The 12,500-nt window shown below is 38.6% G+C and overlaps 1 protein-coding gene across 3 annotated transcripts in view; it reads left to right on the top strand.

The window, feature by feature from the left end:
- Window positions 1–12,500, top strand: part of LOC106874196 (uncharacterized) — a 120,301-nt gene that overhangs the window by 91,002 nt on the left and 16,799 nt on the right. Inside the window, exon 1 of one of the 3 annotated variants that reach the window (XM_052971167.2) lies at window positions 2,244–2,262. The exons of the other annotated variants lie outside the window; for them this stretch is intronic. The gene's annotated coding sequence lies outside the window, so the exon portion shown is untranslated. Of the gene's footprint in view, window positions 1–2,243; window positions 2,263–12,500 lie in introns of those variants that run through there. 3 annotated transcript variants of the gene reach the window in all.

Here is a 12,500-nt window from a genome sequence, read left to right as displayed (position 1 = left end):
AGTATTGCCATTGACTTAATCATAATTTACATTATCACTAGTATGCTAGAAACTAATACTGATATTGTTTCAAAATAGAAACCATTATTATTATCATTATTATTATTATTATTATTATTATTATTATTATTATTATTATTATTATTATTATTAGTTATAGTATTGTTTTGTTGTTGTTTATATACGTGTGCGCTGATATGTTGTTGTTTTTTTTATATTTCTTTGTTAGCCTGTTAGCCACAAGATTGATGGATGAGACTGTAATTTAACGTTAGAAATTAAATACTATACATATATTGATACGCTTGTGTGTATGTGTACATATTTCACACACACACTCACATACACACACACATACATACATACATACATACATACATACATACATACATACATACATACATACATACATATTGCAAATTATACAACTATATATCCTAATGTAAGAGTTGTAAATACATTAAAAATACATTTTACGGTGTTCATACCATTATCTTTTATTGGACTATCAAAAGTTGACAATCTTCAGAGTTTCCGCCTGGGTTGGGCTACTCACGACACTCATATACTGCCCAGCTAGGGTTGAAACTCTGAGTACACACAATCAGCTTTTGTTGTATAATAAATACATAAGGCGGAATCGTTAGCACACCGGACAAGATGTTTAGCAGCATTTCGTCTGTCTTTTACGTTCTGAATTCAAATCCCTAAGGTCGGTTTTGCCTTTCATCCTTTTTGGGTCGATAAAATAACCGAAATTGCTGGCCTTGTGCCAACATTTGAAGCCGATATATAATAAACACACGCATGTATACGCACACACATACATATGCGCACTACATTGTTGGGTTTCGACCCAGAATATTCAGCTCATAGCATTATTTATTATTATTTTTTTTTGTACTTTTTCTCCTCCTCCTGAACACAAAACTTTTATACTTATAGGCGCAGGAGTGGCTGTGTGGTAAGTAGCTTGCTTACCAACCACATGGTTCCGGGTTCATTCCCACTGCGTGGCATCATGGGCAAGTGTCTTCTACTATAGCCTCGGGCTGACCAAAGCCTTGTGAGTGGATTTGGTAGACGGAAACTGAAAGAAGCCCGTCGTATATATGCATATATATATATATATATATATATATGTATGTGTGTGTATATGTTTGTGTCTGTTTTCCCCCCAACATCGCTTGATAACCGATGCTGGTGTGTTTACGTCCCTGTAACTTAACGGTTCGGCAAAAGACACTGATAGAATAAGTACTAGGCTTCCAAAGAATAAATCTTGGAGTCGATTTGCTCGACTAAAGGCGGTGCTCCAGCATGGCCGCAGTCAAATGACTGAAACAAGTAAAAAAGAGTAATCAAAACATACTAAATTTCTCGGGTCAATTAAGGAGTCTCTACCTGAACGCTTAAATAACAACCATATCTTCCTATTTCTTAAGAGAGCAGGCACACATAAGATTATGTGGTCTCAGACACATTATTGTGTCTAAAAGAAAGGTGGTACGGTCACGGCTGGAAGTCCTTTTCATGCATAGTTCTGCTGGAAGAGGATTGTCTCGGGACTACACAACAATAAAAAATTCTTCCGAGAAACATGTCCACGTTACGGTTTCAAGTCCCAGATCAGAATCGAGTACGTATTGTTCCTCGACAATCTCTCAATGAATCGAGTACACAGTTCAATTTCGGTGTTAATTCCCATTTGAAAACGTTACTTCACAAACGCAGTTGAGAGAGGCATAAACGCCATCGCCCCACATTGTCATATATTCAGTGGGTGGTTTTTCGTTTAAGTATATAAAATGTCCGACAACAAAATGAATCTTTAATCTTTTACTTGCTTCAGTCATTGGACTGCGACCGTGCCAGAACATCGACTTGGAAGGTTTAATCAAGCAAATTGAGTCCAGTACTTATTTTTAAAGACTAGTACTTATTTCTATCGGTTTCTTATGTCGAACCTCAAATACACACATACACATCTCCCTCTCTCTCTCTATCTCTCTCTCTCTCTCTCTCTCTCTCTATCTCTCTCTCTCTGTCTCACACACACACACACACACACACACACACATACATTCACATACATCGAACTTCCATGCAGTTTCTGTCTACCAACTTCACTCACAAGGTTTTAGTTGGCTCTGGGCTACAGTAGAAAACACTGACCCAAAGTGTCACGCAGTGGAACTGAACCCGAAGCCACATGTTCCAAAGAAATTCTCTTAACCACACAGTCATGTCTGCTTCTATAACGTAAGGCTGAGAGATTGTTCTTTACTTTTTCTTTTTTTCTTAATTGAATAATACATATTTAATGGCTGAATGTAGAAAACAGAAAACTCGTGTAACAATAGCGGAGGACTTCATCATTAATAATAAAGATCTGACTCAAAGGAATTGCTTGTCTATGAGATATTCACCAGATAACTCATGATATTGATTCTATAATTAAGTTTCTTGCAGCTGTCAAATTTCAACATTAATGTCTTATATAATGTTCTTTCGGCTTCAGGATTCTAAGCGGCCCTCACCCACCCCAAAAAATAACGAAAAAAAAAATCATTCGAATTTTAGTGAAAAACAAAAATAATGATCATTCTTGTACTTCGAAAATGGTTTTATAAGTGAAAAATCAATTTCAGTTTCATTCTATTGTCATACATTTTATACACCTAAAACGAAAGATTGTCATCCACGGATGTTTGTTCAAAATCGTTGGTTTTCTTTGTTTGTTTGTTTTTTGCTTTGTTTGTTTATCGTTGCTGTCGTTCGTGCAGTGGTGCATATAGTACAGCGGTAAAGCGTTACATTTTCGGTCATTCGAGTCTGAAGGAATAACGGTTTCGATTCTTAGTAGAACGACTCCTCTTTTATTCAAATTATTCATTCAATATATTCATCTCTTCGGAGCAGACTCGGGAGAAAGTTTAAGAAATTCGCTTCTCAACCACGTAGATCTGGATTCGGTTCCTCTGTGTGGTACCTTCTGCTATATCCTTGGGAGGGGGGGGGGGTGACTAATGTCTTGTAGATGAAATTTGGCTGACGGAAAGCTACACATGAGGCCCCTCATAAAGGTGTGTGTGTTTACACTGGTTCAACAATTCGTGTAGATTTTGGCAAACAGATCGTTAAAATTAGCACCAGACTTTCAAATAAACACAGGGGCTGATACGATTAGCTAAACCTTTGAAGGAGGTGCCTCAACATGGTGCCCTACAGTCCAGTGGCCAAAACTAATATAGGAATATATATATATATATATAGAAAGCAAATTGTTTTTTTGATTTTTTTTAATATTGAGCGCCAAACTATATTCTTTATTTATGCTGCTGCCGTCAGAAATATTAGACCAGAGTTGGGGTGAGGGAGAAACAAAATACGAAATGGGCTCAGCTGGATTGCAATCGATCCGAACTGACCCAGGTCAAAATAACAACAGTTGAATGGGTTATTATTGTCTCCTCTTAAATAACACAAAGCTCTATATTTAGGCTTACAAATTCTTACTCTGAAATGTTCGTTTATATTTTTGTCTCCTGATAGTTAAATACGTTTTGCTTTATAATATTCTTTTTTATAATCCACGTTAATCTTAATTCGGATAGATCCCTGATAATCCAGTGTCATTTATATATATTCTCTAGTAGGATTTTGCTATTATTTTATTCATTTATTTTCATATCATGTCATTCTCTGAACAACGGTCCAATCACAGGTTCACTTCACTGCATCTCTGAATCGGGAGTGACAAGAAAGTACCTATGCAACTCGGGCGGAATAAATACCGCAAGATGTATTTGTTCGAAAGGACCAATTTAAGGCTGTTCTCGTCGATCGGCGAAAGATATTCGCATTTTCATGCAAATATTTTCCATAAACTCTGTTATCAGCATTATTAGCAGCAGTAAAGCCGCAAGCAGGCAGAATCATTTGCACACCGAACACAATGCCTAGCTGTACTTCTTTCAGCTTTACGTTCTGCGTTCAAATTCCGCCGATGTCGACTTTGCCTTTCATCTTTTCGGATTCGATAGAATAAGTACCAGTCAAGCACTGGGATCGATATAATCGACTAGGCCCCCTTCTCACCACGATTCAGGCCTTGTACTTATAGCTGAAAGAATCAGTAGTAGTAGCGGTGGTTGTGGTAGTGTAGTAGTATTTTGGCGGTGGATTGGTAGGATTTATTTTCTACTCTAAGCGCAAAGCCGGAAATTTTGAGGGATGGGCGGGGCAGTCGATTAGATCGACTCCATTACGCAACTGGTATTTAATTTATCGACCCCGAAAGGATGAAAGGCAAAGTCAACCTCGGCGGAATTTAAACTCAGAACGTAGCGGCAGACGAAATACCGCTAAGCATTTCGTCTGACGTGCTAATGATTCTGTCAGCTCCCCGCCTTACTGGTAGGATTTATTGCGCATCGAATAAATTGTTCCGACGCATTACGTTCTGAGTTCAAATCCCGCTAATTTGATTATGCCTTTCACCTCTCTACGGTCGATAAAATAAAATACCAAACAAGTAATGAAGGCGATATTATTGACCGATCCCTTCTCTCAAAATTACTGGATTTGTGCTTAAATTAAGAATACATGTTAATTTCTTGGCGCCAGTCCAGTTTCGTTTGAAGTATATACAGTTTCAATTTGCGATTGAAATGTTTCGTTTTCCACCAAAAGAAATCCTTTTTTTTTTACACTTTCTCATCAGCTGTTCAACACGTCACTTTTGTTTGTTTACACTTTTTCCCTTTCAAAACTTTAATATAAATAATGAAATAACTGCGATCATCTCATATTCACAATTTCGAAATAAAAACATTTGTTAGAAATAGATAAATAAACAGAGAAATAACTTTTAAATATTTCTAAGAAAGATCGGAAGTTATGAAATAGTTTAAAAAAAGAAAAGGAAAACGGGGTTGATGAGATTTGTTGACTAGATTCGTGAGAGTAGAAGAAAGGAGTGTGACAAAGGGAAACTAGGTTGGCGCCCAAAGGCGTTCCAACCTGACTATCCTGTCTTTTTCTCTTTCTTCTTTCCAGATATAGAGTAGCTTCCTCAAATTATATATCCTTTATCTTGTATCTTTTACTTGTTTCGGTCATTGGACTGCAGTCATGCTGGGGCATCACCTTGAAGGGCTTAGTCGAAATAGTTGACCCAGCACTTACTTTTTAAGGCCGGTACTTATTCTATCGGTATGATTTGTCGGGCTGCTAAGTTACGGGGGTCGTAAACAAACCAACACCGGTGGTCAGGGGACAAACACAGATATCAAACACACTCACACACACACACAACGAGCTGGTCGAGAGAAAGGTGTAGACACCCTCGCTGGTTCGTCTCTTACAGTCTTGATTATTATTTGTTTGGTGCTGTTGTTCAATTCCAAATCAGTCTTGATCTGGCAGATCGGTTAACTGCATTCCGGCAGTGAGTGGTTTGTTCTGAGAGAAAATTTGACTGTTATTTCTTGTGGGTCGAGCGACTGATTGTTGTTGGTGGTGTTTCACCCCATATCACCCTTGGCTGTGCAGACATATGATCAAAGGCATTCCCGCCATGACCACCTCATAATTTTTTCTCATTATGTAATACGCGAGTAACATGAGAGCTAATTTGGTGTTCTAAGTCTAGTTGGTCGAACGATTGTGTAGAGGATTCCTCGTTAGCCCCTAGTAGATGTTACTTGCCGAAGATGTCACGCAGCAGGACCGAACCCAAAACTAAAGCAACGAACATGTCAAATTTTAGAAAAACGTTTTTCCGGATTTTCTTAAATAATGTCTAAAAGGCTTTACAAATGTGCTCTCTTCACATGATAACCAGATACATAAATAAAAGTGTACATTTCGTTTGCGTTTGAAGTGTTTACAATCGCAATTTAAAACTTCTGTCTTGTGGAGTATTTAAGAATTTAAGGAGAAAATTGTTTCTAAGTTGAACAATTATTTATCATTATTCCGCCTGTTTTCGCTCGATTTAATTTCCTAAATTTTGGTCTCAACCCTTTAAGCATTTAAAATAATCATACTTGTCCCAAATATTCTATTCGTTTTAAGCTCAAACTGGTCACATTTGGCCCCTCTTACCTACCCTACAATGTCATTCTAAAAATAAACAATCACATCACTGAAATCTCGAAGCTACGAAATAATGCGTGATTAATACAAAACAATATGAATAAATAAGCCTTAGATTTGACAGTAATCTGAATGTTAAAGGATGTTAATGTTAGAATGTTATAAGGCAGCAAGCGGGCAGAATCGTTATCGCCGATTTTACGTTCTGAGTTCAAATTCTGCTGAGGTCTTCTTGCCTTTCGACGTCAATAAAATAAGTACCAGTTGAACAACACTGAGGTTGACTTAACTGACAACGACCCTTCCCCATATTTCAGGCCACGTGCCTAAAGTAGATAGTCGTATTAGGATGTTGCTGCTTTACTATAAATTGTGTTGTGAGCAAAATTACATTTTTCGTCTCATATATGAGCGGATCAAGCGTATGAAATGACAAGGAATGTAATACGGAAAATTATCAAGCAATATTGCTTTAAATATATTTTCTTTAAATTAAGAGGCCTAAATTCGATGTGAACGATCCCGTCGCCAGCGATCTCGGGAAGACCCATAAAGTATAATTAGTGTTTTTTTCGTATTTTTCTTGTTTGTTTTTTTTTGTTTTTTAGTGTGTGTGTGTGTGAAAATGTGTAGAGCCTGTTGTGAGTATGTGTTTCTGTCTATGTGTGCCTAAGTGTGAGTGTATGTGTGTGTGAGAGAGAGAGAGAGAGAGCGTGAGTGAGCGAAAGAGACAGAGTGAGTTATAATTAAAACTATGCCATGATTTACCTGCTGTAAAATGATCGTATGGATTTAATGATATAGTTCCACATACAAACACACTCATATACATATGTGTACGCATACATACATACATACATACATACATACATACGTACGTACGTATTCTAAAATTTGTCTGCATATAGAAGGATTGCCGCTTAATCCAAGATTAAAGAGACCAGTCGCACAAAAAAAGAGCTCAATACGTTTTAGTACGTAGACTATATTTATTTATATTTTAAATATAAACCCCACTACGATGCCAACATCTCAAATGTCTCCATCAATTTCAGGTGCATGTGTGTGGGGGGAGGTGTATATGTGTGTGTGTGTGTGTGTCTGCACCCGAGGAAAGCCGTGAGACATGAAACGTTATACCCCCACCCACCCAGCGTAGGGTTTACATTATTTAAACTAAAAATGTATGTTTAGATAGATAGATAGATAGAAAGAAAGATATACACATACATATATACATACATACATACATACATACATACATACATCCACGAACCCATAGAAATAAGCCTACATGTCCAACTCTAATATCCTATTGTAATTATAGTAAACTTTCTCATCTTTTTCTCTCACTCTCTCTCTCTCTCACTCTCTCTCTCTCTCTCTCTCTCTCTCTCTCTCTCTCTCTCTCTCCTCTTACTGTCCTCTGATTTAGCTCCAATCTATCTCCAACTGTTCCTCTACTTCACCTCTCCGTACGCGCACACACACACACACACACACACACTCTCTCTCTCTCTCTCTCTCTCTCTCTGTCTCTCTCTCTCTCTCTCTCTCTCTCTCTCTCTCTCTCTCTCCCAGTTTTCTTGGTTCTTCAGTTTTCTTGGACTTTCTCTCCAACCCTTCTCTCGCTCTCTCTCTGTCTCATCCACATCCGCACACACTCACACACACACACACACACACACACACACACACACACACACACATACACACACACACGGGCATGCACACTTTCACTTTGTCTCTCATCCTCTCTTTTTTTCACTCTCACTCTCTCTCCCTCTCTCTCTCTCGCTCTCTCGCTCTTTCTCTCTACCTCATCAGCTTTTCCTCCCCTCCTCTGTCAATTTCTTCTTTTATCTCTCCCAACACTCCACCACCACCTCCACCAACATCACCACAATCGCCAGCACAAACACCCCTTCTTTCCGTTCCCTGTTTTGATTTCACACATATTTCTTCCATGCCAGCACCATTCCCTATAAAATACACATTCTATCATTCCAGATTCTTTCCTTTACACAATTTCTATTTCCTCTTTCATTCTTCTCACACTTTCCTTTTCCTCATTCTTCACTCTCGTGATCTTTTTCTGTTCGTTTTTACTTTATGCTCCATTCTTTGATCGTTGTGTGTGTGTGTGTTATTTCTTTACTACCCACAAGGGGCTACACACAGAGGAGACAAACAAGGACAGACAAACGGATTAAGTCGATTATATCGACCCCAGTGCGTAACTGGTACTTATTTAATCGACCCCGAAAGGATGAAAGGCAAAGTCGACCTCGGCGGAATTTGAACTCAGAACGTAGCGGCAGACGAAATACCGCTAAGCATTTCGCCCGGCGTACTAACGTTTCTGCCAGCTCGCCGCCTTAGTGTGTGTGTGTGTGTGTGTGTGTGTGTGTGTGGGTGTGTGTGTGTGTGTGTGAGTTTGTTTTTGTTTAGTTTTTGTGGGCTTTTCCAGGGTTTTGTTTTAAAACCAAATATAAACCCCTAAATAGAGATTATTGGCAACAAAAGATTAACTGGTAAATAAGCTTTAATCCAAACAATATCGTTTACTCTTATTGAACAGACCCATAATTATGATCAACGACATTCCAATCGTGACCTACCCATCTCATTATATTTCAGACATAGTTCATCTTGGATTACATTAAGTAATGATCAGCAACGAAAGATTAACTTATAAATAAGCTGTCATAAAAACGTTGTTGTTGCTGTTGTGCCTATAATTTAATAGACTTTAGACTGAAAGACTTAACTTATTTTCTTTCTTATTTTCCCATCTTATTGGCTTTCAACCAGACAATATCTAGGGATTAAGATTACATGATCCGAAGTCCCCATTGTACTTTTTAAAAAATGAAAATCAATGTGGCGTGATTTGGAAGGGTGGCAGCGATTTCTGACAAAGAGAGAGATTCCTTCGTTGGCTCCATGTAAATCCTCACTTATTTGTAAGCAGTTAAGATTAGATAGTTGCAGCAAATATTACAAACACACACACACACACACACACACATTCTCTCTTTTTTATTCTCTTCTGTTTCAGTCATTTTGACTGTGGCCATGCTGGAGCACCGCCTTTAGTCGAGCAAATCGACCCCAGGACTTATTCTTTGTAAGCCTAGTACTTATTCTATCGGTCTCTTTTGCCGAACCGCTAAGTCACGGGGATGTAAACACACCAGCATCGGTTGTCAAGCGATGTAGGGGGGGACAAACATATACACATACATACATACATACATACATACATACATATATATATATATATATATATATATATATATATATATATATATACATATATACGATGGGCTTCTTTCAGTTTCTGTCTACCAAATCCACTCACAAGGCTGTGGTCGGCCCGAGGCTATAGTAGAAGACACTTGCCTAAGGTGCCACGCAGTGGGACTGAACCCGGAACCATGTGGTTGGTAAGCAAGCTACTTACCACACAGCCACTCCTACGCCATTACTTCAGTTATCTGGCCATTGAAAATTCCCAGAGAGAGAGAGAGACAGACAGACAGACAGACAGACCATATATATACATATATTTCTGTTATGTTTATCTCACACTACTGCTAGACAACCGGTGTTGGTTTGTTTGTTCTCCCGTAACAAAGCGGTTTAGTAAAAATAAAAGCGATTGACAGGATTAGTACTGGGGTCGATTTGTTCGACTAAGTGTTGCCCCAGCATAACCGCAGTCCAATGACTACAACAAGCAATAGATATGTACTAAGACGGTGGACACAAGGGAGTAACTGTGTGGTGACGAAATTTGTTTTGTAGTCAGGTAGTTCCAGGTTCTACTTCCTAGAAAGCTGGCTGATAAAACGATTTAGAGACCATGTAGTTTCAATGTGAAAATAATTCACTGGTTAAAGCAAGTTAGAATAATGACATCGGAAAATTTCCCACGGATGCCTTCTGCATGAAGAACATTTAAGTACAGGTTGCTATATTTAATAGTTTTTAATTAATTGAAATCGTAATTGAGTTCGTTAGCGTTAACGAATATACCGTTAATGAACATTACACTATGGCAGGAAAAAAAAATTAAAGGGAGAGAACTCGTAGAATTTCAACTGACTAAAATTAAGAATTAGGGTGGGAAACAGTATGTGTATGTATAAGTTATTTTATTCTTTGTCTTTAGATTCTTAAAATGTCTTCCACTTCCTTATTTCTTTATTTTACTTTCCTTTTATCTCTTTTCCACATTCTCCCTCTTTCCCTCTCTCTAATTCTCTCCACCGCCCTTTTCACTCCATCTTTCCCCAATCTCACCCTCATTCGCTGTGAAGTTCGTACCTACATACATGGTACCATGAAATTAGACTTGCTTTCCCTACGAATCATTTCCATCCGTACATGTAACACGATAGCTTCAGATAGAGCGTTTGCTGATAGGCTCTGTGTGTGATAATGTCAAAACCGAGAACTCTTCGGTCGGAAGTATGATCATTCAGGGGTCATCAGTAGCTAGATGATGGGGTGGGGGCGGAAGGGCGTCCAATAGATATAGGTCTTATTGACGTTGATGTACGTAAATATCGTTTGTTTGACCTATGGGTTGACTTAGGACTGAGATAGGAAGGATAAGCAAGAGCTTCTGCTGACGCGATTGTTATTTTTTGTGTGTGTGTGTTTGTCTTTCTGTCTGTCTGTCTCTCTGTTTGTGTGAGTGTGCGTGTGTGTTCATGTGTGCGTATGTATGTGTGTTCATGCGTGTGTACATGTGTGTGTGTGTGTGTGTGTGTGTGTGTATTGCTGTCAGAGTGAATACTTTTACTACTGGTTTTACTCATTAGACTGAGTGTCTGTGTGTATCTGTGCGTTCACGCATGTGTTTGTATGCATGTAAGTATATATATGTGTGTGTGTGTGTGTGTGTGTGTGTGTGATCCGGTAAAACACTGGTCGACGATCAGTCAGATATCCTTGCTTTTACAGCAAAAATGCACCCCAGTAACCACACAATACCCAGCTACGCAGAATGCCTTAACAATTGTTTGCGTTTACATGATTGTACTGCGAGCAATAGCGTAGCTAGAGTGTGTATGTGGCCCGGGGCGGCCCTTCCGTTTGCCGCCCCCGGACCCCTCAAAAATAACATATGCCTACAGCAATAGCCTACAACAGGATGAAAAGTGCTACCTCTTTAAAAGGGCCGCCCGGGCCGGACAGCTCCTACCGCTCCCCACCTACATACCTAGCTACGTACCTGTGGGCATCGAGTTCGGTGTCAATGAATTTACCATTCGTTCCATTTACAAAGTGCATGGAAAAGATTCATTTATCACTGATTCGTTTATCACTGCTTTTTTTTTTTTTTTGGAACCAAACCCCAGCACCGCAATAAATGAGGATGATGTATGTAGATGTAGGTTGTTGTTGTTGTGTGTGTGTGTATGTATGTATGTATGTGTACATACATACATTCTCTCACTCACGTGTACACACAATTTTTATCATTATTATCATAGACCATCGAAAAAGATTGCCCCGCTGTATTTATTCCGACTCTTTACGTTCTGCCATCAAATCTCCCAGAAGTCAACTTTGTCTTTCATCCCTCCAGAGTTGAGCACTGGGGTCGATGTAATCGATTAATCTCCTCCCAACAAAATTGCTGGACTACGTACCAAAATGAGACACTATTAATGGCGGCGTGCTTTCAGAATTGTTACCGCGTCAGTATTAAGTATGTGGAGGAGGGACGTATATATATATATGTAGGAATATATTAATAAACCTGTGATGCAGAGCTATACTGAGGAAGCTTTAGAAGCCAAGACGCATAAATACAATGTAAAATAAATGGTTGGAATACCCAGTTATCTATTAATTTCATATTAAACAGAGAATATGTTTGCAATATGAATTAAGAAAGACTAAGTATCGTCACTCTTTATCTCTATCATACCGCCGCCTCTCTTCCCTTTCTATTCTACTTTCTTACGGACAATGGTTAAATTTTACGCCGTTTGATATCGAACAAGATGTCTCATTCTGAACTAGATTTCAGCTTGCGTAAAGTACACCAACCGTTTTGTTGTGAGCGGAGGCAGATCGGGCTGGGCAATCGTCACTTATAAACATCAATTTGGAACATTCGGAAAATGGATTTAATCCCAAGTAAAGCACACAAGAAAAAAACAAAAAACAAAAAGATATTATATATGTACAAACGCACGCACACACACACACACACATACATACATATATGTGCGCGCGCTCATATGTGTGTACATATACGCATACATATACACACACGCGATGCATTTATGTGTAACGTGCGAAGAACTATAACTACGTACATTGGCAGCATATGTACATTTTACGTAATCTCTATTTAACACAACTTATCAAAGAAT

The sequence above is a fragment of the Octopus bimaculoides genome, chromosome 10 (assembly GCF_046866305.1).
Source record: "Octopus bimaculoides isolate indiv1 chromosome 10, ASM4686630v1, whole genome shotgun sequence".
Taxonomy (NCBI): Eukaryota; Metazoa; Mollusca; class Cephalopoda; order Octopoda; family Octopodidae; genus Octopus; species Octopus bimaculoides.
The sequence above is the reverse complement of the archived record's forward strand: the minus strand, read 5'-3'. Positions and strand labels throughout refer to the sequence as shown.